Below are 24,800 nucleotides of genomic sequence, written 5' to 3' on the forward strand. Positions count from 1 at the left end.
CAACACCACTAACACCACCAACACCACCACCAACACCACTAACACCACTGACACCACCACTACCACCACCACTACCACCACCACTAATACCACCACCATCACCACTACCACCACCAACACCACCACCAACACCACCACTAACACCACCACCAACACCACCACCAACACCACCAACACCACCACCAACACCACCACCAACACCACCACCAACACCACCACTAACACCACCAACACCACCACCACCACTACCACCAACACTAACACCACCACCACCACCACTACCACCACTACCACCAACACCACCACCAACACCACCACTAACACCACCACTAACACCAACACCACCACCAACACCACCACCAACACCACCACTAACACCACTGACACCACCACCACCACTACCACCACCACTAACACCACCAACACCACCACCAACACCACCACTAACACCACTGACACCACCACTACCACCAACACTAACACCACCACTAACACCACCAACACCACCACCACCACCACTAACACCACCAACACCACCACCAACACCACCACTAACACCACTGACACCACCACTACCACCAACACTAACACCACCACTAACACCACCAACACCACCACCAACACCACCAACACCACTGACACCACTGACACCACCACTACCACCAACACTAACACCACCACCACTACCACCAACACTAACACCACCACCACTACCACCAGCACTAACACCACCACCACTACCACCAGCATCAGTGGTGATAGCGATTATCTGAAACGGGTGCTAGGGTCCCCTCCCCTAGGTCGGCTCAGCCTCAAATGAGTACCTGGTGCAAGTGGGGAGAGACAAAGGCGGCCGGGCGTGGTGGTGCTGGCCACCCACCCCCCCCCTCTGTGTGTGTAGCCACAGTGCCGGTAGCCTTCATAGGCGCTGCTGCTGCTGCTGCTACTAACAGCACTTGCCCCTACAGCCTGTTAGAGGCTACACAGGGGATCTTTGTCTTTGTGCATGGGTGAGTGAATGAGCGAGTGAATGGGTGAGTAGGTGAGTGAGTGAGTGACTGAGTGAGTGACTGAGTGAATGGCTGAGTGAGTAGGTGAGTGAGTGAGTGGCTGAGTGAGTGAGTGAGTGGCTGAGTGAGTGGCTGAGTGAGTGGCTGAGTGACTGAGTGAGTAGGTGAGTGAGCGAGTGGCTGAGTGAGTGGGTGAGTGGCTGAGTGAGTGGCTGAGCGAGTGAGCGAGTGGCTGAGTGAGTGAGCGAGTGGCTGAGTGAGCGAGTGGCTGAGTGAGTGAGGGGGTGAGTGAGTGACTGAGTGAGTGGCTGAGTGAGTGAGCGAGTGGCTGAGTGAGTGGGTGAGTGGCTGAGCGAGTGGCTGAGTGAGTGAGCGAGTGGCTGAGTGAGTGGGTGAGTGGCTGAGTGAGTGAGGGGTTGAGTGAGTGACTGAGTGAGTAGCTGAGTGAGTGAGCGAGTGGCTGAGCGAGTGGCTGAGTGAGTGGCTGAGCGAGTGGCTGAGTGAGTGAGTGGCTGAGCGAGTGGCTGAGTGAGTGAGTGGGTGAGTGAGTGGCTGAGTGAGTGAGTGGGTGAGTAGTTGTGTGTCTGTGTGTGACACTGGGAGAGACAAAGGCGGCCACCCACCCCCTCTGTGTGTGTAGCCACAGTGCCGGTAGCCTTCATAGGCGCTGCTGCTGCTGCTACTAACAGCACTTGCCCCTACAGCCTGTTAGAGGCTACACGGGGGATCTTTGTCTTTGTGCATGGGGGAGTGAGTGAGCGAGTGAATGGGTGAGTAGGTGAGTGAGTGAGTGGCTGAGTGAATGGCTGAGTGAGTAGGTGAGTGAGTGAGTGGCTGAGTGAGTGAGTGAGTAGGTGAGTGAGTGAGTGGCTGAGTGAATGGCTGAGTGAGTAGGTGAGTGAGTGAGTGGCTGAGTGAATGGCTGAGTGAGTAGGTGAGTGAGTGAGTGGCTGAGTGAGTGAGTGAGTGGCTGAGTGACTGAGTGAGTGGCTGAGTGAGTGGCTGAGTGAGTAGGTGAGTGACTGAGTGAGTAGGTGAGTGAGTGACTGAGTGAGTGGGTGAGTAGGTGGGAGTGTGTGTGTGTGACACTGGAGGAGAGACAAAGGCGGCCGGGCGTGGTGGTGCTGCTCACCCACCCACCCCCTCTGTGTGTGTAGCCACAGTGCCGGTAGCCTTCATAGACGCTGCTGCTGCTGCTGCTACTAACAGCACTTGCCCCCTGTGTGTGTGCGCTACCTGTAGGAGCTTTGTCTTTGTGTGTAGGTGAGTGTATGTATGTGAGATTGAGTGAATGGGTGAGTAGGTGAGTGTGTGAGTGAGTGTGAGAGTGAGTGAATGGGTGAGTAGGTGAGTGTGTATGTGAGTGTGAGAGTGAGTGAATGGGTGAGTAGGTGAGTGTGTGAGTGAGTGAGTGTGAGAGTGAGTGAATGGGTGAGTAGGTGAGTGTGTATGTGAGTGTGAGAGTGAATGGGTGAGTAGGTGAGTGTGTATGTATGTGAGTGAGTGTGAGAGTGAGTGAATGGGTGAGTAGGTGAGTGTGTATGTATGTGAGTGAGTGTGAGAGTGAGTGAATGGGTGAGTAGGTGAGTGTATGTGAGTGTGAGAGTGAGTGAATGGGTGAGTAGGTGAGTGTGTATGTGAGTGTGAGAGTGAGTGAATGGGTGAGTAGGTGAGTGTGTATGTATGTGAGTGTGAGAGTGAGTGAATGGGTGAGTAGGTGAGTGTGTATGTGAGTGTGAGTGTGAGTGAATGGGTGAGTAGGTGAGTGTGTATGTATGTGAGTGTGAGAGTGAGTGAATGGGTGAGTAGGTGAGTGTGTGAGTGAGTGAGTGTGAGAGTGAGTGAATGGGTGAGTAGGTGAGTGTATGTATGTGAGTGAGTGAGAGGGTAAGTGAATGGGTGAGTAGGTGAGTGTGTATGTATGTGAGTGAGTGTGAGAGTGAGTGAATGGGTGAGTAGGTGAGTGTGTATGTATGTGAGTGAGTGTGAGAGTGAGTGAATGGGTGAGTAGGTGAGTGTATGTGAGTGTGAGAGTGAGTGAATGGGTGAGTAGGTGAGTGTGTATGTGAGTGTGAGAGTGAGTGAATGGGTGAGTAGGTGAGTGTGTATGTATGTGAGTGTGAGAGTGAGTGAATGGGTGAGTAGGTGAGTGTGTGAGTGAGTGAGTGTGAGAGTGAGTGAATGGGTGAGTAGGTGAGTGTGTATGTATGTGAGTGTGAGTGAATGGGTGAGTAGGTGAGTGTGTATGTGAGTGAGTGTGAGAGTGAGTGAATGGGTGAGTAGGTGAGTGTGTATGTGAGTGTGAGAGTGAGTGAATGGGTGAGTAGGTGAGTGTGTATGTGAGTGTGAGAGTAAGTGAATGGGTGAGTAGGTGAGTGTGTATGTATGTGAGTGTGAGTGAATGGGTGAGTAGGTGAGTGTGTATGTGAGTGTGAGAGTGAGTGAGTGAATGGGTGAGTAGGTGAGTGTGTATGGATGTATTTGAGTGAGTGAGTGTGAGAGTGAGTGAATGGGTGAGTCGGTGAGTGTGTTTGTATGTGAGTGAGTGTGAGAGTGAGTGAATGGGTGAGTAGGTGAGTGTGTATGTATGTGAGTGAGTGTGAGTGAATGGGTGAGTAGGTGAGTGTATGTATGTGAGTGTAAGTAAATGGGTGAGTAGGTGAGTGTATGTGAGTGTGAGAGTGAGTGAATGGGTGAGTAGGTGAGTGTGTGAGTGAGTGAGTGTGAGAGTGAGTGAATGGGTGAGTAGGTGAGTGTGTATGTGAGTGAGTGTGAGAGTGAGTGAATGGGTGAGTAGGTGAGTAGGTGAGTAGGTGAGTGTGTATGTGAGTGAGTGTGAGAGTGAGTGAATGGGTGAGTTGGTGAGTGTGTTTGTATGTGAGTGAGTGTGAGAGTGAGTGAATGGGTGAGTAGGTGAGTGTGTTTGTATGTGAGTGAGTGTGAATGGGTGAGTAGGTGAGTGTGTATGTATGTATGTATGTGAGTGAGTGAGTGTGAGAGTGAGTGAATGGGTGAGTAGGTGAGTGTGTATGGATGTATTTGAGTGAGTGAGTGTGAGAGTGAGTGAATGGGTGAGTAGGTGAGTGTGTATGGATGTATTTGAGTGAGTGAGTGTGAGAGTGAGTGAATGGGTGAGTAGGTGAGTGTGTATGTATGTATTTGAGTGAGTGAGTGTGAGAGTGAGTGAATGGGTGAGTAGGTGAGTGTGTATGTATGTATGTGAGTGAGTGAGTGTGAGAGTGAGTGAATGGGTGAGTAGGTGAGTGTGTATGTATGTATGTGAGTGAGTGAGTGTGAGAGTGAGTGAATGGGTGAGTAGGTGAGTGTGTATGTATGTGAGTGAGTGAGTGTGAGAGTGAGTGAATGGGTGAGTAGGTGAGTGTGTTTGTATGTGAGTGAGTGTGAGAGTGAGTGAATGGGTGAGTAGGTGAGTGTGTATGTATGTATGTGAGTGAGTGAGTGTGAGAGTGAGTGAATGGGTGAGTAGGTGAGTGTGTATGGAGGTGAGTGAGTGAGAGAGTGTGAGAGTGAGTGAATGGGTGAGTAGGTGAGTGTGTATGTGTAATGCGGGCGAAAGCGACCTTACGGATGTGACGTCACGAGGAGGCGGAGCCAGGTGACGTGGGTGAAAGGTAGGGGGTCCTTAAGCGGGTAAACCGGAAGGAGAAGGCAGTCGGGGTGTGAATGGAAAGGTGTGGGGCCACGCGGGCGTACGAGCCGAGGGGGCACCGTCAGAAGCGGGAGCCAACCCTGGGAACAGTAGGGAGCTACTGGGAGGTGTAAAGCTGCAGATAGAGATAGGCAGTGAGGCTGTGTGTGAGGAGCAGCGGGGTGGCTGCCAGGAGTCGCAGGAGCGACGAGAAGGCGAGACAGCACGAGGCCGTCAGAGCTGCAGCAGGAACAGCCAAGGGAGCTGTGTGAGAGTACAGCAGCGGAGCTGCTGTGGGGCTGCAAGAGCGACAAGAACAGCAGCGGGGCTGCTGATGTGGACTGGAGTGACATCGGAACCAGCACAGAGAGAATAAGAGAGACAGCCGTGTGGGGACGCAGTACGGACCGAATAAAGGACACTGAGCCAGATATCGTGGTCAAGTCTTTTATTACACTGGGGTCAGAAGTGAAACGGCATGTCTAAGCAAGTAAGGAAGAAAATTCCCCCGGCGCCAGCATCGGCTTCTTCGTCCGACGACGACGAATTCCCTCCGACCACGGATTTTGCTGGGGTGGTGGAGGAGAGCCCTGCTGAGGCGAGCACGGGGACGGGCGTGGAAGATGTCGGCGCGATGGCGGGTCCGTCAACAACATCGGACGCTGAGCAAAGATGGCAACAGGTGGCAGAACAACTGGAGACACTCAAGGACGTCCTGGCGCATCTGTGTCACCTCGTTACGCCAAGGACGACGATGGAACGAGAAGGTGCTCCACGGGCCGCCACGTTGCCTGCCCTGCCGCCGCCATTGGCCACGCGGCAAGAAGACGCCATCTTGCGCGCTCCGCGGCGCCAAACCGCCATCTTGGCCACGCCGCGGGCCGACGCCATTTTGAATTTGCCTCCAGAACAACCATCATTGGAAGACGGCGTAAAGAGGAGTCGGAGTCGCCACCTTACTACAGTTAAGGAATTCTCTATCGGGGGCGATTGGAGCGCTTTCGCCTGCCGATTTTTGGCGGCGGTTCGTTCAGCAAGATGGACCGATGCGGAGGCCTTGGAAGTGTTGCCGACTCTGCTGGACGACGAATCTGTTCGATTTTTCCGTTCCATAACGGCCGATAAGAAGAAGACTTTACGTGGAGTTTTTGAGGAAATGGCCGACGCCTATGAGCCACCTGACGACGCGCATCGCCGATTCGCTCAACGACAACGAGCACCCGAAGAATCGCCCGTGGCGTTCAGGGGTGCGGTGTTGGAGCTGGCCATGGCAGCATATCCTGACACGCCACAGGATCTGCTCGAGCCTCTCATATTGGGAAAAATGCTGGAGCTGTCTCGGGATCTGGGCATCCCCATGCCTGTGTGTGGGCATGAGAAGCTCACGTCCCGGGCGGCAGCAAAGTGTCTGGACGCGCAGTTTAATCTCCGTCGCTGGAAGCAAGTGGCGGCATGGACGGGTGGGCCCGTCAAGGAAGGAGGCGCGATGGGGTGGGACCCCACAAGGGCGATCTATGTGCCGGATGAGCGGGGTCCACAGGAGCTGACGGCTGCCTCCTCTCCATGGCCGGGACGCGGAAGGCCGGGGCCGCGCGCTACGCCATCGGGACGGGGCCGCCGGGACGCAGGACCTGCGCTTCGGCGCAACGAGGCCGATTGCTTCCGCTGCGGCCGTAGGGGCCATTACGCCAAAGATTGCTGGGCCCGCTTCCCGGGTCCGCCGCAGCAGGAGCCCACAAAACCGGACAAGCCGACCAAGGAACCTCCGAAACAGGCATGTCGGCACGCACCAGACACTCGGCAAGGCTTTACACCTCACCCACCACCTGTGTTGCGCGATCCTATTGTTGTTGTTAAAGAAAGGCCATCGACGGGGCCTTGTCATTCAGTTACGCAGTGGCGCAAATTGGCACGGAAAGTTGTCGCGGCCGCTACGGGTTCGTCCACTGTACCGGGGTCCATACAAGGTGTGGACGTGCGCATTTTGGTCGACTCGGGAGCGTCTGCGACTATTATATCGGATGTCATTTTCCATCTGTTGGGCATTCCGCCGGGGGCTGTGCGTCCGGTTTATGGGTCTTGCGTCGCTGCAAACGGGGGTAGTATGGGGATTGTGGGCCAGGTGGATGCTAAGATATCTATAGGGGATGTGTCGGCTTCGGGCGTTGTGTTAATATCGAGATCTTTGGCGGTTCCTTGCTTACTAGGCACGGATTTTTTGGCTAAGATGCCCATTTTGATTAAAATCAATGAGAATTGTATTGAATTGCCGGGGGGCCGTCGAATCTCGTTTCTGCCGTCGCCCTGGGGGCGACCTGCTTCGGCCGTACAGGTGCAGGCGCTGTCCGTCGCATCTGTGGACATCCCACCTGGTTCACAGATGCTTATACCCTTGCGGTATCGGAAGCCCCTGCCCAATCGGCTAGGAGCATTAGGGGTCTTGTTGTCACCATCCGCCACGATAACAACGGGATTGGCGTTAGTTGGGGCACAGACCATCGTCCGGCCGGATCAATTACCGGTTTTACAGGTGCTTAATGCGGGGGTGGAAAACATCCGTGTTCCGGCCGGTACGGTTGTGGCACATGCCACTACGGCGTTTGCGACGCACGATTGTCCGCATCGCCGAGGAGTGGTCGCTGGTGTTTCCGAGCCAAGGGGTTCGGATAATCGTTGGATCGCTACCTTATGTGACGAAAATTCTTCCCTGTCCGTGGGGCAACGTGATGCGCTGCGTAAATTGTTGCTGACGTATTCGGATGTATTCAGCTCCGACGATTTGGATTTGGGACGCACATCGTTGCTTTCCCATCACATTGAGACGGGCGACGCTGCCCCTATTCGGTTAAATTCGCATCGGATGAGTCCAGCGGAGCGAGAACACGTTCGGGGGGCGGTGGAAGACATGTTGGCTGCGGACATTATATCGCCATCTAACAGCCCATGGGGCGCTCCTGTGGTCTTGGTTAAGAAAAAGGATGGCAACTTGAGATTTTGTGTCGATTTCCGGAAATTGAATAAGATATCGGTGGCAGATGCGTACCCCCTGCCGCGTATGGACGACTCCCTTGACGCATTGTCGGGGGCTAAGTTCTTTTCCACACTGGACCTCTCTTCGGGATTTTGGCAGCTTCCCCTTGACGAGTCCTCACGGGAGAAAACCGCATTCCGTACGCCGCAGGGGTTATTTCAATTCAACTGCCTCCCGATGGGATTGAATGCGGCCCCTGCTACGTTTCAAAGATTGATGGAGCTCGTTTTGACGGGGTTGCAGTGGGAGACGTGTCTTATATATTTGGACGATATTATTGTGTTCAGCCGCACATTTGAGGAACATTTAACGCGGCTGGAGACAGTGTTCACGAGGATGCGCTCTGCCAATTTGAAATTCAAACCAAAGAAATGCCACCTACTGCAACGGTCCGTCCGTTATTTGGGGCACATTGTGAGTGCCGAGGGGGTGTCCACGGATCCGGAAAAGACGGCGTGTGTCCGGGATTGGCCGACTCCGGCCTCTGTGGGGGATGTTCGACGGTTTTTGGGATTTGCCTCGTATTACCGAAGATTTGTGCCGGGGTTTGCGACGATTGCGAGGCCCTTGCATCTCCTTACGGGTAAAGGACGGAAATTTGTTTGGGGAGAGCCGGAAGAGGCGGCCTTTCGGAGTCTGCGCGATCTATTGGCTACGGCCCCGACATTGGATTATCCCGATTTTGATCGCCCTTTCATTCTCGATACGGACGCGAGTGACACAGGTATTGGGGCGGTATTATCACAGTCTAAAGGGGGCGTAGAGCGCGTCGTGGCGTATGGTAGCCGAGTCTTGTCGCCTGCGGAAACACGCTACTGTGTCACTCGTAGAGAACTTTTGGCGGTTGTTTTTTTCCTACGGCAATTTCGACCGTACCTTTACGGTCGTTCTTTTATTGTGCGTACGGATCATGCGGCCTTGCAATATGCACTTAAAATGGACCAGCCTTCGGGACAGTGGGCACGTTGGTTGGACACGCTGCAGGAGTTTTCCTTCCAAATTCAACATCGGAAGGGAGTGCGCCATGCGAACGCTGACGCACTTTCCAGATTACCAGGGCGCGCCCCTTGTAAATGTGCGTCGGGGACGCATAGGTGTTCGCCGATTCTCAACCCCCCTCAGCCGCTCACGTTGGCCGTCGGGAAGTCGGATACTCCGATGGAACCGGGACCGACTGATGGGGTTTTGAATCTGCCGCGGTCTGTCTGGATTCGGGAACAGATGATGGACGAGTCGTTGTTGTCCATGCGGAAGCGGTCTATGAGGGACAAGGGGAGTCCGAGTTCGGCTGTGGGGCCGCGAACCGCTCTCCGAGATGGTCTGCTTATGTGGCAAGAAAGGTTCCAGGAAAGCTGGCGTGTGGTGGTACCAACGTCCTTGCGATTTGAGTTGATTAGAACTCTCCATTGTGACACACTATTGCATTTAGGGGTGCAGAAGACCTTGTTGACGTTACAACGTCATTATTTTTGGCACGGCATGGCGACAGATGTCGTAGGGCACGTGCGCGCGTGCCCTGAATGCGCCCGGCGTAAGCCGCCTAAACATCCTTACGTGCCGCCTCTCCAGTCGATTCAGGTGTCTCGAGTCAATGAATTGGTGGCACTGGACATATTGGGACCCTTCCCACCATCGGCGAGGGGAAATAAATATTTGCTGGTAGGGGTCGAGTATCTCTCCCGTTGGCCGATGGCCTGGCCGTTGCCCGATCAGTCGGCCGCGGCCATCACCGACGCCTTTTTGTTTGGGTACATTATGGACAAGGGGGCGCCGGAGAGACTCCTCACGGACCAGGGCCGAAATTTCTCTTCTAAATTATTGGCTGAAGTGTGCGCAGGCCTTGGGACTAAGAAGATACGGACATCTCCATACCATCCGCAGACGGATGGTATGGTTGAGCGGCTGAACAGGACATTGTCTGCCATGCTTTGCCATACTGTGAGTGAACAGCAATCGGATTGGGATCTGCACATCCCCGGAGTGCTTTCGGCGTACAGGATGACGCCCCATGCGGCTACAGGGTACTCGCCGTTTTACCTTATGTATGGTCGGGAAAACGTGCCTCCGGTGGATGTGCAATTGGGTACTGGGGTGAAGGGACCTCGTAAACCACTCCCTGAATACATTCAGGACACGGTTCGCCGGGTTACGGAGGCGCGGGAAAACGCCCGCGTGGCTACGGCCAAAGCCCAGGCCCGGAACGAGCGGTATGCTCGGCGGTCTGAGGGGGAGTGCCCCTGGAAGGTGGGAGACCTGGCCTGGCTCCATTGCCCGCAGGTGCGGCCGGGGACCTCTCCTAAATTGCACAAACCTTGGCATGGTCCTGTGCGCCTCATTGAGGTTCCCAATCCACAGTCGGCGCGCGTTCGGTTTGGTTCTCGCCGTTGGTTTGTTCATACGTCGCGGTTGAAACCATACGTTGCTCCCCTACGTGATGCGTCATCTCCCAATGTTGCCTTGCCGGGGTCTGTTGCTGCTGACTCTGACTCTTCCCCGCCTGCGTCCATTGATCTTGCTAGAGCGCCTGTCGTACCTGTTCCAGACAGGCCGACCGTGACACCGCGGGGGAGGAGTGGGCCTGCTCGGAGGGCGCCTGCCAAGGCTGCGGGACCTTCAAGCCCGGCGACCCTTCCGACCCCGCTGCAGGCGCATTCGCCGAATATGACCAAGACTGATTCGTCAGGGACACGAGATGTCGGTGGACTTCCAATCGCAGCAGAGGAATTACCCCCTGTCATTTCTCGTGTTCCATCGCGTCCCCGTTCTACAAGTGGGCCGCCGACCGTCCGGGACGGGCCGGCGACCCGCACTCGTTCCAAATCGCTTACGTTTCGTTGATTGTATGTTGTTATTGTTCTTGTTCTTGCCGTCGTATTTATCGCATGCTTTCGTACGTTCGTCGATGTTACTTGTGTGTTGTTCTTGTTGTTATATTGCATGCTTAGTGTCCTTTAAGGGGGAAGGTCGGTTCACCGCATTACGCTTTGGTGTTGTTCAGCCGAGGTCGGCTGGGTTTTTTCTATGGGGGAGGGTGGTGTAATGCGGGCGAAAGCGACCTTACGGATGTGACGTCACGAGGAGGCGGAGCCAGGTGACGTGGGTGAAAGGTAGGGGGTCCTTAAGCGGGTAAACCGGAAGGAGAAGGCAGTCGGGGTGTGAATGGAAAGGTGTGGGGCCACGCGGGCGTACGAGCCGAGGGGGCACCGTCAGAAGCGGGAGCCAACCCTGGGAACAGTAGGGAGCTACTGGGAGGTGTAAAGCTGCAGATAGAGATAGGCAGTGAGGCTGTGTGTGAGGAGCAGCGGGGTGGCTGCCAGGAGTCGCAGGAGCGACGAGAAGGCGAGACAGCACGAGGCCGTCAGAGCTGCAGCAGGAACAGCCAAGGGAGCTGTGTGAGAGTACAGCAGCGGAGCTGCTGTGGGGCTGCAAGAGCGACAAGAACAGCAGCGGGGCTGCTGATGTGGACTGGAGTGACATCGGAACCAGCACAGAGAGAATAAGAGAGACAGCCGTGTGGGGACGCAGTACGGACCGAATAAAGGACACTGAGCCAGATATCGTGGTCAAGTCTTTTATTACATATGTATGTATGTGAGTGAGTGTGAGAGTGAGTGAATGGGTGAGTAGGTGAGTGTGTATGTATGTATGTGAGTGAGTGAGTGTGAGAGTGAGTGAATGGGTGAGTAGGTGAGTGTGTATGTATGTATGTGAGTGAGTGAGTGTGAGAGTGAGTGAATGGGTGAGTAGGTGAGTGTGTATGTATGTATGTGAGTGAGTGAGTGTGAGAGTGAGTGAATGGGTGAGTAGGTGAGTGTGTATGTATGTATGTGAGTGAGTGAGTGTGAGAGTGAGTGAATGGGTGAGTAGGTGAGTGTGTATGTATGTATGTGAGTGAGTGAGTGTGAGAGTGAGTGAATGGGTGAGTAGGTGAGTGTGTATGTATGTATGTATGTGAGTGAGTGTGAGAGTGAGTGAATGGGTGAGTAGGTGAGTGTGTATGTATGTATGTGAGTGAGTGAGTGTGAGAGTGAGTGAATGGGTGAGTAGGTGAGTGTGTATGTATGTATGTGAGTGAGTGAGTGTGAGAGTGAGTGAATGGGTGAGTAGGTGAGTGTGTATGTATGTATGTGAGTGAGTGAGTGTGAGAGTGAGTGAATGGGTGAGTAGGTGAGTGTGTATGTATGTATGTATGTGAGTGAGTGTGAGAGTGAGTGAATGGGTGAGTAGGTGAGTGTGTATGTATGTATGTGAGTGAGTGAGTGTGAGAGTGAGTGAATGGGTGAGTAGGTGAGTGTGTATGTATGTATGTGAGTGAGTGAGTGTGAGAGTGAGTGAATGGGTGAGTAGGTGAGTGTGTATGTATGTATGTGAGTGAGTGAGTGTGAGAGTGAGTGAATGGGTGAGTAGGTGAGTGTGTATGTATGTATGTGAGTGAGTGAGTGTGAGAGTGAGTGAATGGGTGAGTAGGTGAGTGTGTATGTATGTATGTGAGTGAGTGAGTGTGAGAGTGAGTGAATGGGTGAGTAGGTGAGTGTGTATGTATGTATGTATGTGAGTGAGTGTGAGAGTGAGTGAATGGGTGAGTAGGTGAGTGTGTATGTATGTATGTGAGTGAGTGAGTGTGAGAGTGAGTGAATGGGTGAGTAGGTGAGTGTGTATGTATGTATGTGAGTGAGTGAGTGTGAGAGTGAGTGAATGGGTGAGTAGGTGAGTGTGTATGTATGTATGTGAGTGAGTGAGTGTGAGAGTGAGTGAATGGGTGAGTAGGTGAGTGTGTATGTATGTATGTGAGTGAGTGAGTGTGAGAGTGAGTGAATGGGTGAGTAGGTGAGTGTGTATGTATGTATGTGAGTGAGTGAGTGTGAGAGTGAGTGAATGGGTGAGTAGGTGAGTGTGTATGTATGTATGTATGTGAGTGAGTGTGAGAGTGAGTGAATGGGTGAGTAGGTGAGTGTGTATGTATGTATGTGAGTGAGTGAGTGTGAGAGTGAGTGAATGGGTGAGTAGGTGAGTGTGTATGTATGTATGTGAGTGAGTGAGTGTGAGAGTGAGTGAATGGGTGAGTAGGTGAGTGTGTATGTATGTATGTATGTGAGTGAGTGAGTGTGAGAGTGAGTGAATGGGTGAGTAGGTGAGTGTGTATGTATGTATGTGAGTGAGTGAGTGTGAGAGTGAGTGAATGGGTGAGTAGGTGAGTGTGTATGTATGTATGTATGTGAGTGAGTGTGAGAGTGAGTGAATGGGTGAGTAGGTGAGTGTGTATGTATGTATGTGAGTGAGTGAGTGTGAGAGTGAGTGAATGGGTGAGTAGGTGAGTGTGTATGTATGTATGTATGTGAGTGAGTGTGAGAGTGAGTGAATGGGTGAGTAGGTGAGTGTGTATGTATGTATGTGAGTGAGTGAGTGTGAGAGTGAGTGAATGGGTGAGTAGGTGAGTGTGTATGTATGTATGTATGTGAGTGAGTGTGAGAGTGAGTGAATGGGTGAGTAGGTGAGTGTGTATGGAGGTGAGTGAGTGAGTGAGTGTGAGAGTGAGTGAATGGGTGAGTAGGTGAGTGTGTATGTATGTATGTATGTGAGTGAGTGTGAGAGTGAGTGAATGGGTGAGTAGGTGAGTGTGTATGTATGTATGTGAGTGAGTGAGTGTGAGAGTGAGTGAATGGGTGAGTAGGTGAGTGTGTATGTATGTATGTGAGTGAGTGAGTGTGAGAGTGAGTGAATGGGTGAGTAGGTGAGTGTGTATGTATGTATGTATGTGAGTGAGTGAGTGTGAGAGTGAGTGAATGGGTGAGTAGGTGAGTGTGTATGTATGTATGTGAGTGAGTGAGTGTGAGAGTGAGTGAATGGGTGAGTAGGTGAGTGTGTATGTATGTATGTATGTGAGTGAGTGTGAGAGTGAGTGAATGGGTGAGTAGGTGAGTGTGTATGGAGGTGAGTGAGTGAGTGAGTGTGAGAGTGAGTGAATGGGTGAGTAGGTGAGTGTGTATGTATGTATGTATGTGAGTGAGTGTGAGAGTGAGTGAATGGGTGAGTAGGTGAGTGTGTATGTATGTATGTGAGTGAGTGAGTGTGAGAGTGAGTGAATGGGTGAGTAGGTGAGTGTGTATGTATGTATGTGAGTGAGTGAGTGTGAGAGTGAGTGAATGGGTGAGTAGGTGAGTGTGTATGTATGTATGTATGTGAGTGAGTGAGTGTGAGAGTGAGTGAATGGGTGAGTAGGTGAGTGTGTATGTATGTATGTGAGTGAGTGAGTGTGAGAGTGAGTGAATGGGTGAGTAGGTGAGTGTGTATGTATGTATGTATGTGAGTGAGTGTGAGAGTGAGTGAATGGGTGAGTAGGTGAGTGTGTATGTATGTATGTGAGTGAGTGAGTGTGAGAGTGAGTGAATGGGTGAGTAGGTGAGTGTGTATGTATGTATGTGAGTGAGTGAGTGTGAGAGTGAGTGAATGGGTGAGTAGGTGAGTGTGTATGTATGTATGTGAGTGAGTGAGTGTGAGAGTGAGTGAATGGGTGAGTAGGTGAGTGTGTATGTATGTATGTATGTGAGTGAGTGTGAGAGTGAGTGAATGGGTGAGTAGGTGAGTGTGTATGTATGTATGTGAGTGAGTGAGTGTGAGAGTGAGTGAATGGGTGAGTAGGTGAGTGTGTATGTATGTATGTGAGTGAGTGAGTGTGAGAGTGAGTGAATGGGTGAGTAGGTGAGTGTGTATGTATGTATGTGAGTGAGTGAGTGTGAGAGTGAGTGAATGGGTGAGTAGGTGAGTGTGTATGGAGGTGAGTGAGTGAGAGAGTGAGTGAATGGGTGAGTAGGTGAGTGTGTTTGTATGTGAGTGAGTGTGAGAGTGAATGGGTGAGTAGGTGAGTGTGTATGTATGTATGTGAGTGAGTGTGAGAGTGAGTGAATGGGTGAGTAGGTGAGTGTGTGTGAGTGTGAGAGTGAGAGAGTGAGTGAATGGGTGAGTAGGTGAGTGTGTATGTATGTATGTGAGTGAGTGAGTGTGAGAGTGAGTGAATGGGTGAGTAGGTGAGTGTGTTTGTATGTGAGTGAGTGTGAGAGTGAATGGGTGAGTAGGTGAGTGTGTATGTATGTATGTGAGTGAGTGTGAGAGTGAGTGAATGGGTGAGTAGTTTAGTGTGTTTGTATGTGAGTGAGTGAGTAAGTGAATGGGTGAGTAGGTGAGTGTGTATGTATGTATGTGAGTGAGTGAGTGTGAGAGTGAGTGCATGGGTGAGTAGGTGAGTGTGTATGTATGTATGTATGTGAGTGAGTGAGTGTGAGAGTGAGTGAATGGGTGAGTAGGTGAGTGTGTTTGTATGTGAGTGAGTGTGAATGGGTGAGTAGGTGAGTGTGTATGTATGTATGTATGTGAGTGAGTGAGTGTGAGAGTGAGTGAATGGGTGAGTAGGTGAGTGTGTATGGAGGTGAGTGAGTGTGAGAGTGAATGGGTGAGTAGGTGAGTGTGTTTGTATGTGAGTGAGTGTGAGAGTGAGTGAATGGGTGAGTAGGTGAGTGTGTTTGTATGTGAGTGAGTGAGTGAGTGGTGAGAGTGAGTGAATGGGTGAGTAGGTGAGTGTGTATGGAGGTGAGTGTGAGAGTGAGTGAATGGGTGAGTAGGTGAGTGTGTATGTATGTATGTATGTGAGTGAGTGTGAGAGTGAGTGAATGGGTGAGTAGGTGAGTGTGTTTGTATGTGAGTGAGTGAGTGAGTGTGAGAGTGAGTGAGTAGGTGAGTGTGTATGTATGTATGTATGTGAGTGAGTGAGTGTGAGAGTGAGTGAATGGGTGAGTAGGTGAGTGTGTTTGTATGTGAGTGAGTGTGAGTGTGAATGGGTGAGTAGGTGAGTGTGTTTGTATGTATGTGAGTGAGTGAGTGTGAGAGTGAGTGAATGGGTGAGTAGGTGAGTGTGTATGGAGGTGAGTGAGTGAGAGAGTGTGAGAGTGAGTGAATGGGTGAGTAGGTGAGTGTGTATGTATGTATGTGAGTGAGTGAGTGTGAGAGTGAGTGAATGGGTGAGTAGGTGAGTGTGTTTGTATGTGAGTGAGTGAGAGAGTGTGAGAGTGAGTGAGTAGGTGAGTGTGTTTGTATGTGAGTGAGTGAGAGAGTGAATGGGTGAGTAGGTGAGTGTGTATGTATGTATGTGAGTGAGTGAGTGTGAGAGTGAGTGAATGGGTGAGTAGGTGAGTGTGTATGGAGGTGAGTGAGTGAGTCCCTCAAAAACAACCCCCTACCTTTCGATTAAAAGCTTTCGTGACTGCAGGGATTCATCTTCTTGGTTATTTCGGTAAAGTCACGTAGAAGGGAAATAATAAAATAATAAAAATCAAACTAGACAATTCTCACGACGTTTCGATTGCAACACAATCAATCATCATCAGGTGTGAACCCCACAGCAAGACAATTTGAAAAAAATTCTTTATGCGTGGCATCGGTTTTATTTTATTATTCATTTCTGTTTTTCTTGAGTAAGAGTTTCATTTTTATCACATTGGTATTTTAAATTAAATATAAGGAACGTCGTATATAAGGATTATAAGGTTTTCAGTTTTTGTACGATTGTTTATACTGTGCATTTTAGTTGTTTTCTTGAATAATTTTCTGTGTTTAGGAAAAATATATGATTGTGTTAGTGAAATGTTTTTTTTCCTAAAAAGTGGAAAATTTTGCAAAGAAATTTTCACGACAATAAATTGTCACGCACAACGAGTCTGTGTGCAAAATGTCAGCTCGATTGGATCACGGGAAGTGGGTTAAAAAAACGACCGAAAGATTTGCACGGTCGTAAGCGCACAAGCAAGCAAGCGAACTTAATATAAAGGATTTAAAAAGTGGCGGTTTTTTCTTATTTTCTGCACCATAGACTCAACACTGCACCATAGACTCAACACTGCACCATAGACTCAACACTGCACCATAGACTCAACACTGCACCATAGACTCAACACTGCCCATAGACTCAACACTGCACCATAGACTCAACACTGCACCATAGACTCAACACTGCACCATAGACTCAACACTGCACCATAGACTCAACACTGCACCATAGACTCAACACTGCACCATAGACTCAACACTGCCCATAGACTCAACACTGCACCATAGACTCAACACTGCCCATAGACTCAACACTGCACCATAGACTCAACACTGCACCATAGACTCAACACTGCACCATAGACTCAACACTGCACCATAGACTCAACACTACACCATAGACTCAACACTGCACCATAGACTCAACACTGCACCATAGACTCATCACTGCACCATAGACTCAACACTGCCCATAGACTCAACACTGCACCATAGACTCAACACTGCACCATAGACTCAACACTGCACCATAGACTCAACACTGCACCATAGACTCAACACTGCACCATAGACTCAACACTGCACCATAGACTCAACACTGCCCATAGACTCAACACTGCACCATAGACTCAACACTGCCCATAGACTCAACACTGCACCATAGACTCAACACTGCACCATAGACTCAACACTGCACCATAGACTCAACACTGCACCATAGACTCAACACTACACCATAGACTCAACACTGCACCATAGACTCAACACTGCACCATAGACTCAACACTACCCATAGACTCAGCACTACACCATAGACTCAGCACTGCACCATACACTCAACACTACACCATAGACTCAACACTACCCATAGACTCAACACTGCACCATAGACTCAACACTGCACCATAGACTCAACACTGCACCACAGACTCAACACTGCACCACAGACTCAACACTGCACCATAGACTCAACACTGCACCATAGACTCAACACTGCACCATAGACTCAACACTGCACCATAAACTCAACACTGCACCATAGACTCAACACTGCACCATAGACTCAACACTGCACCATTGACTCAGCACTGCACCGTAGACTCAACACTGCACCGTAGACTCAACACTGCACCATAGACTCAACACTGCACCATAGACTCAACACTGCACCATAGACTCAACACTGCACCATAGACTCAACACTGCACCATAGACTCAACACTGCACCACAGACTCAACACTGCACCATAGATTCAACACTGCACCATAGACTCAACACTGCACCATAGACTCAACACTGCACCATAGACTCAACACTGCACCACAGACTCAACACTGCACCATAGATTCAACACTGCACCATAGACTCAACACTGCACCGTAGACTCAACACTGCACCGTAGACTCAACACTGCACCATAGACTCAACACTGCACCATAGACTCAACACTGCACCACAGACTCAACACTGCACCACAGACTCAACACTGCATCATAGACTCAACACTGCACCGTAGACTCAACACTGCACCATAGACTCAACACTGCACCATAGACTCAGCACTGCACCGTAGACTCAACACTGCACCGTAGACTCAACACTGCACCATAGACTCAACACTGCACCATAGACTCAACACTGCACCATAGACTCAACACTGCACCATAGACTCAACACTGCACCATAGACTCAACACTGCCCATAGACTCAACACTGCACCATAGACTCAACACTACCCATAGACTCAACACTGCCCATAGACTCAACACTGCCCATAGACTCAACACTGCACCATAGACTCAACACTACCCATAGACTCAACACTGCCCATAGACTCAACACTGCACCATAGACTCAACACTACCCATAGACTCAACACTGCCCATAGACTCAACACTGCCCATAGACTCAACACTGCACCATAGACTCAACACTGCCCATAGACTCAACACTGCCCATAGACTCAACACTGCCCATAGACTCAACACTGCACCATAGACTCAACACTGCCCATAGACTCAACACTGCCCATAGACTCAACACTGCCCATAGACTCAACACTGCCCATAGACTCAACACTGCACCATAGACTCAACACTGCACCATAGACTCAACACTGCACCATAGACTCAACACTGCACCATAGACTCAACACTGCACCATAGACTCAACACTGCACCATAGACTCAACACTGCACCATAGACTCAACACTGCACCATAGACTCAACACTGCACCATAGACTCAACACTGCCCATAGACTCAACACTGCACCATAGACTCAACACTGCACCATAGACTCAACACTGCCCATAGACTCAGCACTGCACCATAGACTCAACACTGCACCATAGACTCAACACTGCACCATAGACTCAACACTGCCCCATAGACTCAACACTGCACCATAGACTCAACACTGCACCATAGACTCAACACTGCACCATAGACTCAACACTGCACCATAGACTCAACACTGCACCATAGACTCAACACTGCCCATAGACTCAGCACTGCACCATAGACTCAACACTGCACCATAGACTCAACACTGCCCATAGACTCAACACTGCCCATAGACTCAACACTGCACCATAGACTCAACACTGCACCATAGACTCAACACTGCACCATAGACTCAACACTGCACCATAGACTCAACACTGCACCATAGACTCAACACTACCCATAGACTCAACACTGCCCATAGACTCAACACTGTCCATAGACTCAACACTGCACCATAGACTCAACACTACCCATAGACTCAACACTGCCCATAGACTCAACACTGCACCATAGACTCAACACTGCCCATAAACTCAACACTACCCATAGACTCAACACTGCCCATAGACTCAACACTGCACCATAGACTCAACACTGCCCATAGACTCAACACTACCCATAGACTCAACACTGCCCATAGACTCAACACTGCCCATAGACTCAACACTGCCCATAGACTCAACACTGCCCATAGACTCAACACTGCCCATAGACTCAACACTACCCATAGACTCAACACTGCCCATAGACTCAACACTGCCCATAGACTCAACACTGCCCATAGACTCAACACTGCACCATAGACTCAACACTGCACCATAGACTCAACACTGCACCATAGACTCAACACTGCACCATAGACTCAACACTGCACCATAGACTCAACACTGCACCATAGACTCAACACTACCCATAGACTCAACACTGCCCATAGACTCAACACTACCCATAGACTCAACACTGCACCATAGACTCAACACTGCACCATAGACTCAACACTACCCATAGACTCAACACTACCCATAGACTCAACACTGCACCATAGACTCAACACTGCACCATAGACTCAACACTACCCATAGACTCAACACTACCCATAGACTCAACACTGCACCATAGACTCAACACTACCCATAGACTCAACACTGCACCATAGACTCAACACTGCACCATAGACTCAGCACTACCCATAGACTCAACACTGCACCATAGACTCAACACTGCACCATAGACTCAACACTACCCATAGACTCAACACTGCACCATAGACTCAACACTACCCATAGACTCAACACTGCACCATAGACTCAACACTGCACTATAGACTCAGCACTACCCATAGACTCAACACTGCACCATAGACTCAACACTGCACCATAGACTCAACACTACCCATAGACTCAACACTGCACCATAGACTCAACACTGCACCATAGACTCAACACTGCACCATAGACTCAACACTGTACCATAGACTCAACACTGCACCATAGACTCAACACTGCACCATAGACTCAACACTGCACCATAGACTCAACACTGCACCATAGACTCAACACTGCACCATAGACTCAACACTGCACCATAGACTCAATACTGCACCATAGACTCATCACTGCACCATAGACTCAACACTGCACCATAGACTCAACACTGCACCATAGACTCAACACTGCACCATAGACTCATCACTGCACCATAGACTCAACACTGCACCATAGACTCAACACTGCACCATAGACTCAACACTGCACCATAGACTCAACACTGCACCATAGACTCAACACTGCACCATAGACTCAACACTGCACCATAGACTCATCACTGCACCATAGACTCAACACTGCACCATAGACTCAACACTGCACCATAGACTCAACACTGCACCATAGACTCAACACTGCACCATAGACTCAACACTGCACCATAGACTCAACACTGCACCATAGACTCAACACTGCACCATAGACTCAACACTGCACCATAGACTCAACACTGCCCATAGACTCAGCACTGCCCATAGACTCAGCACTGCACCATAGACTCAACACTGCACCATAGACTCAACACTGCACCATAGACTCAACACTACCCATAGACTCAACACTGCCCATAGACTCAACACTGCCCATAGACTCAACACTGCACCATAGACTCAACACTACCCATAGACTCAACACTGCCCATAGACTCAACACTGCACCATAGACTCAACACTGCCCATAGACTCAACACTGCCCATAGACTCAACACTGCACCATAGACTCAACACTGCACCATAGACTCAACACTGCCCATAGACTCAACACTGCCCATAGACTCAACACTGCCCATAGACTCAACACTGCCCATAGACTCAACACTACCCATAGACTCAACACTGCCCATAGACTCAACACTGCCCATAGACTCAACACTGCCCATAGACTCAACACTGCACCATAGACTCAACACTGCACCATAGACTCAACACTGCACCATAGACTCAACACTGCACCATAGACTCAACACTACACCATAGACTCAACACTGCACCATAGACTCAACACTACACCATAGACTCAACACTGCACCATAGACTCAACACTGCACCATAGACTCAACACTACACCATAGACTCAACACTGCACCATAGACTCAACACTACACCATAGACTCAACACTACACCATAGACTCAACACTACACCATAGACTCAACACTGCACCATAGACTCAACACTGCACCATAGACTCAACACTACACCATAGACTCAACACTGCACCATAGACTCAACACTGCCCATAGACTCAACACTGCTCGTTGACCCCCCTCTCTCTCTCTCGTTGCAGGGAAAACTCGGCGATCATTGCCAGGCGGAGGGGCGGTGGTGAGCCCCTGACGCTGCTGCCTCCGCTTCTCCCCCCACGCTTCTCCCCCCACGCTTCTCCCACGCTCCTTCAGCGCTTCCCCAGCCGCTTCTCCCGCGCTTCCCCCATGCTTCTCCCACGTTTCTCTCCCCCCACGCTTCTCCCGCGCTCCTTCAGCGCTTCCCCAGCCGCTTCTCCCACGCTTCCCCCATGCTTCTCCCACGCTTCTTCCCCCACGCTTCTCCCGCTCTCCTTCAGCGCTTCTCCTGCTGCTTCCCCCACGCTTCCCCCATGCTTCTCCCACGTTTCTCTCCCCCCATGCTTCTCCCGCGCTCCTTCAGCGCTTCCCCAGCCGCTTCTCCCACGCTTCCCCCATGCTTCTCCCACGTTTCTCTCCCCCCATGCTTCTCCCGCGCTCCTTCAGCGCTTCCCCAGCCGCTTCTCCCACGCTTCCCCCATGCTTCTCCCACGCTTCTTCCCCCACGCTTCTCCCGCTCTCCTTCAGCGCTTCTCCTGCTGCTTCCCCCACGCTTCCCCCATGCTTCTCCCACGTTTCTCCCCCCACGCTTCTCCCACGCTCCTTCAGCGCTTCTCCTGCTGCTTCTCCCACGTTTCTCTCCCCCCACGCTTCTCCCACGCTCCTTCAGCGCTTCCCCAGCGCTCCCCCTGCTGCTTCTACCCCCATGCTTCTCCCACGCTTCTCCCACGCTCCTTCAGTGCTTCTCCTGCTGCTTCTCCCACGCTTCCCCCATGCTTCTCCCACGTTTCTCTCCCCCCACGCTTCTCCCACGCTCCTTCGGTGCTTCCCCAGCGCTCCCCCTGCTGCTTCTACCCCCATGCTTCTCCCACGCTTCTCCCACGCTCCTTCATCGCTTCTCCCCCCACGCTTCTCCCACGCTCCTTCAGCGCTTCCCCAGCCGCTTCTCCCACGCTTCTCCCACGTTTCTCTCCCCACGCTTCTCCCACGCTCCTTCAGCGCTTCCCCAGCGCTTCCCCCGTGCTTCTCCCCCCATGCTTTTCCCACGCTTCTTCCCCCCACGCTTCTCCCACGCTCCTTCAGCGCTTTCCCAACCGCTCCTCCCGCGCTTCCCCCATGCTTCTCCCACGTTTCTCTCCCCACGCTTCTCCCACGCTCCTTCAGCGCTTCCCCAGCCGCTTCTCCCGCGCTTCCCCCATGCTTCTCCCACGTTTCTCTCCCCACGCTTCTCCCACGCTCCTTCAGCGCTTCCCCAGCCGCTTCTCCCGCGCTTCCCCCATGCTTCTCCCACGTTTCTCTCCCCACGCTTCTCCCACGCTCCTTCAGCGCTTCCCCAGCGCTCCCCCTGCTGCTTCTACCGCTGCTTCTCCCACGCTTCTCCCACGCTCCTTCATCGCTTCTCCCCCCGTGCTTCTCCCACGCTTCTCCCCCCCACGCTTCTCCCACGCTCCTTCATCGCTTCTCCCCCCGTGCTTCTCCCACGCTTCTCCCACGCTCCTTCATCGCTTCTCCCCCCGTGCTTCTCCCACGTTTCTCCCCCCACGCTTCTCCCACGCTCCTTCAGCGCTTCCCGCGTCTCGGCCAACTTCTACTTCGCTAATTTTGTTTTTAGTATTTTTGTTTTAATTTGTAGAAGCTGTGGGGGGGTGGAGGGTGGTTATAACGATAACAATGATCTTCTTGGTTCTTTCGGTAAAGTCACGTAGAAGGGAAATAATAGAATTAAAAAAATACAACATAATTAAATGTAATTTCATTATGTTATTGTGTAGAAGGGAAATAATAAAATAAAAAAAATAAAAAAATGAAAAATAAAAAAAATAATTATGTTATTATGTAGAAGGGAAATATTAAAATAAAAATAAAACATAATGAAATCAAATGTAATTTCATTATGTTATTATGTATAAGGGAAGTAATAAAATAAAAAAAATAAAACATTATAAAATCAAATGTAATTTCATTATGTTATTATGTAGACGGGAAATAATAAAATTAAAATAAAACATAATAAAATTTAATGTTATTTCATTATGTTATGATTTGGAAGGGAAATAATAAAAAAATAAAAATAAAACATAATAAAAAATTTCATTATGTTATTATGTAGAAGGGAAATAATAAAATTATTAAAATAAAACATTTTAAAATCAAATGTACTTTCATTATGTTATTATGTAGACGGGAAATAATAAAATAAAAATAAAACATAATAAAATTTAATGTTATTTCATTATGTTATGATTTGGAAGGGAAATAATAAAATTTAAAAAATACAACATTATAAAATAACATGAAAATAAAACATAGTAAATTAATAGAAATAAAACATTAAAATAATAAAAATTAAACATAGTAAATTAATAGAAATAAAACATTAAAATAATAAAAATTAAACATAGTAAATTAATAGAAATAAAACATTAAAATAATAAAAATTAAACATAGTAAATTAATAGAAATAAAACATTAAAATAAAATAATAAAAATTAAACATAGTAAATTAATAGAAATAAAACATTAAAATAAAATAATGAAAATAAAACATAGTAAATTAATAGAAATAAAAACATTAAAATAATAAAAATTAAACATAGTAAATTAATAGAAATAAAACATTAAAATAAAATAATAAAAATTAAACATAGTAAATTAATAGAAATAAAACATTAAAATAATAAAAATTAAACATAGTAAATTAATAGAAATAAAACATTAAAATAAAATAATGAAAATAAAACATAGTAAATTAATAGAAATAAAAACATTAAAATAAAATAATAAAAATTAAACAAAATAAAATGCAATTCTCACGACGTTTCGGCCACAAAGCGTCGCGGCGAAACGTCGTGAGAATTATTTTATTTTGTTTTATTTGTATTATTTTAATGTGTTTTGTTTGTATTATTTTATTATTTCCCTTCTACATAATAACATAATGAAATAACATTTATTTTGTTGTTTTATTTAAATTATTTTATAATGTAAAAATGCTTTTATTTTATTATTTCCCTTCTACACAATAACATAATGAAATAACATTTATTTTAATGTTTTATTTAATTATTTTATAATGTAAAAATGATTTTATTTTATTATTTCCCTTCTACACAATAACATAATGAAATAACATTTATTTTAATGTTTTATTTAATTATTTAAATATGTTTTATTTGTAT

General features: G+C 49.2%; 1 protein-coding gene across 1 annotated transcript in view; it reads left to right on the forward strand.

The window, feature by feature from the left end:
* LOC144954252 (C-terminal-binding protein 2-like) overlaps positions 1-24,800 on the forward strand; it is a 40,117-nt gene that overhangs the window by 5,655 nt on the left and 9,662 nt on the right. The window contains exon 2 of the mRNA XM_078884790.1: positions 21,627-21,664. The gene's annotated coding sequence lies outside the window, so the exon portion shown is untranslated. The remainder of the gene's footprint in view (positions 1-21,626; positions 21,665-24,800) is intronic.

This window comes from Lampetra fluviatilis, unplaced genomic scaffold, assembly GCF_964198595.1.
Source record: "Lampetra fluviatilis unplaced genomic scaffold, kcLamFluv1.1 SCAFFOLD_440, whole genome shotgun sequence".
Taxonomy (NCBI): domain Eukaryota; kingdom Metazoa; phylum Chordata; class Hyperoartia; order Petromyzontiformes; family Petromyzontidae; genus Lampetra; species Lampetra fluviatilis.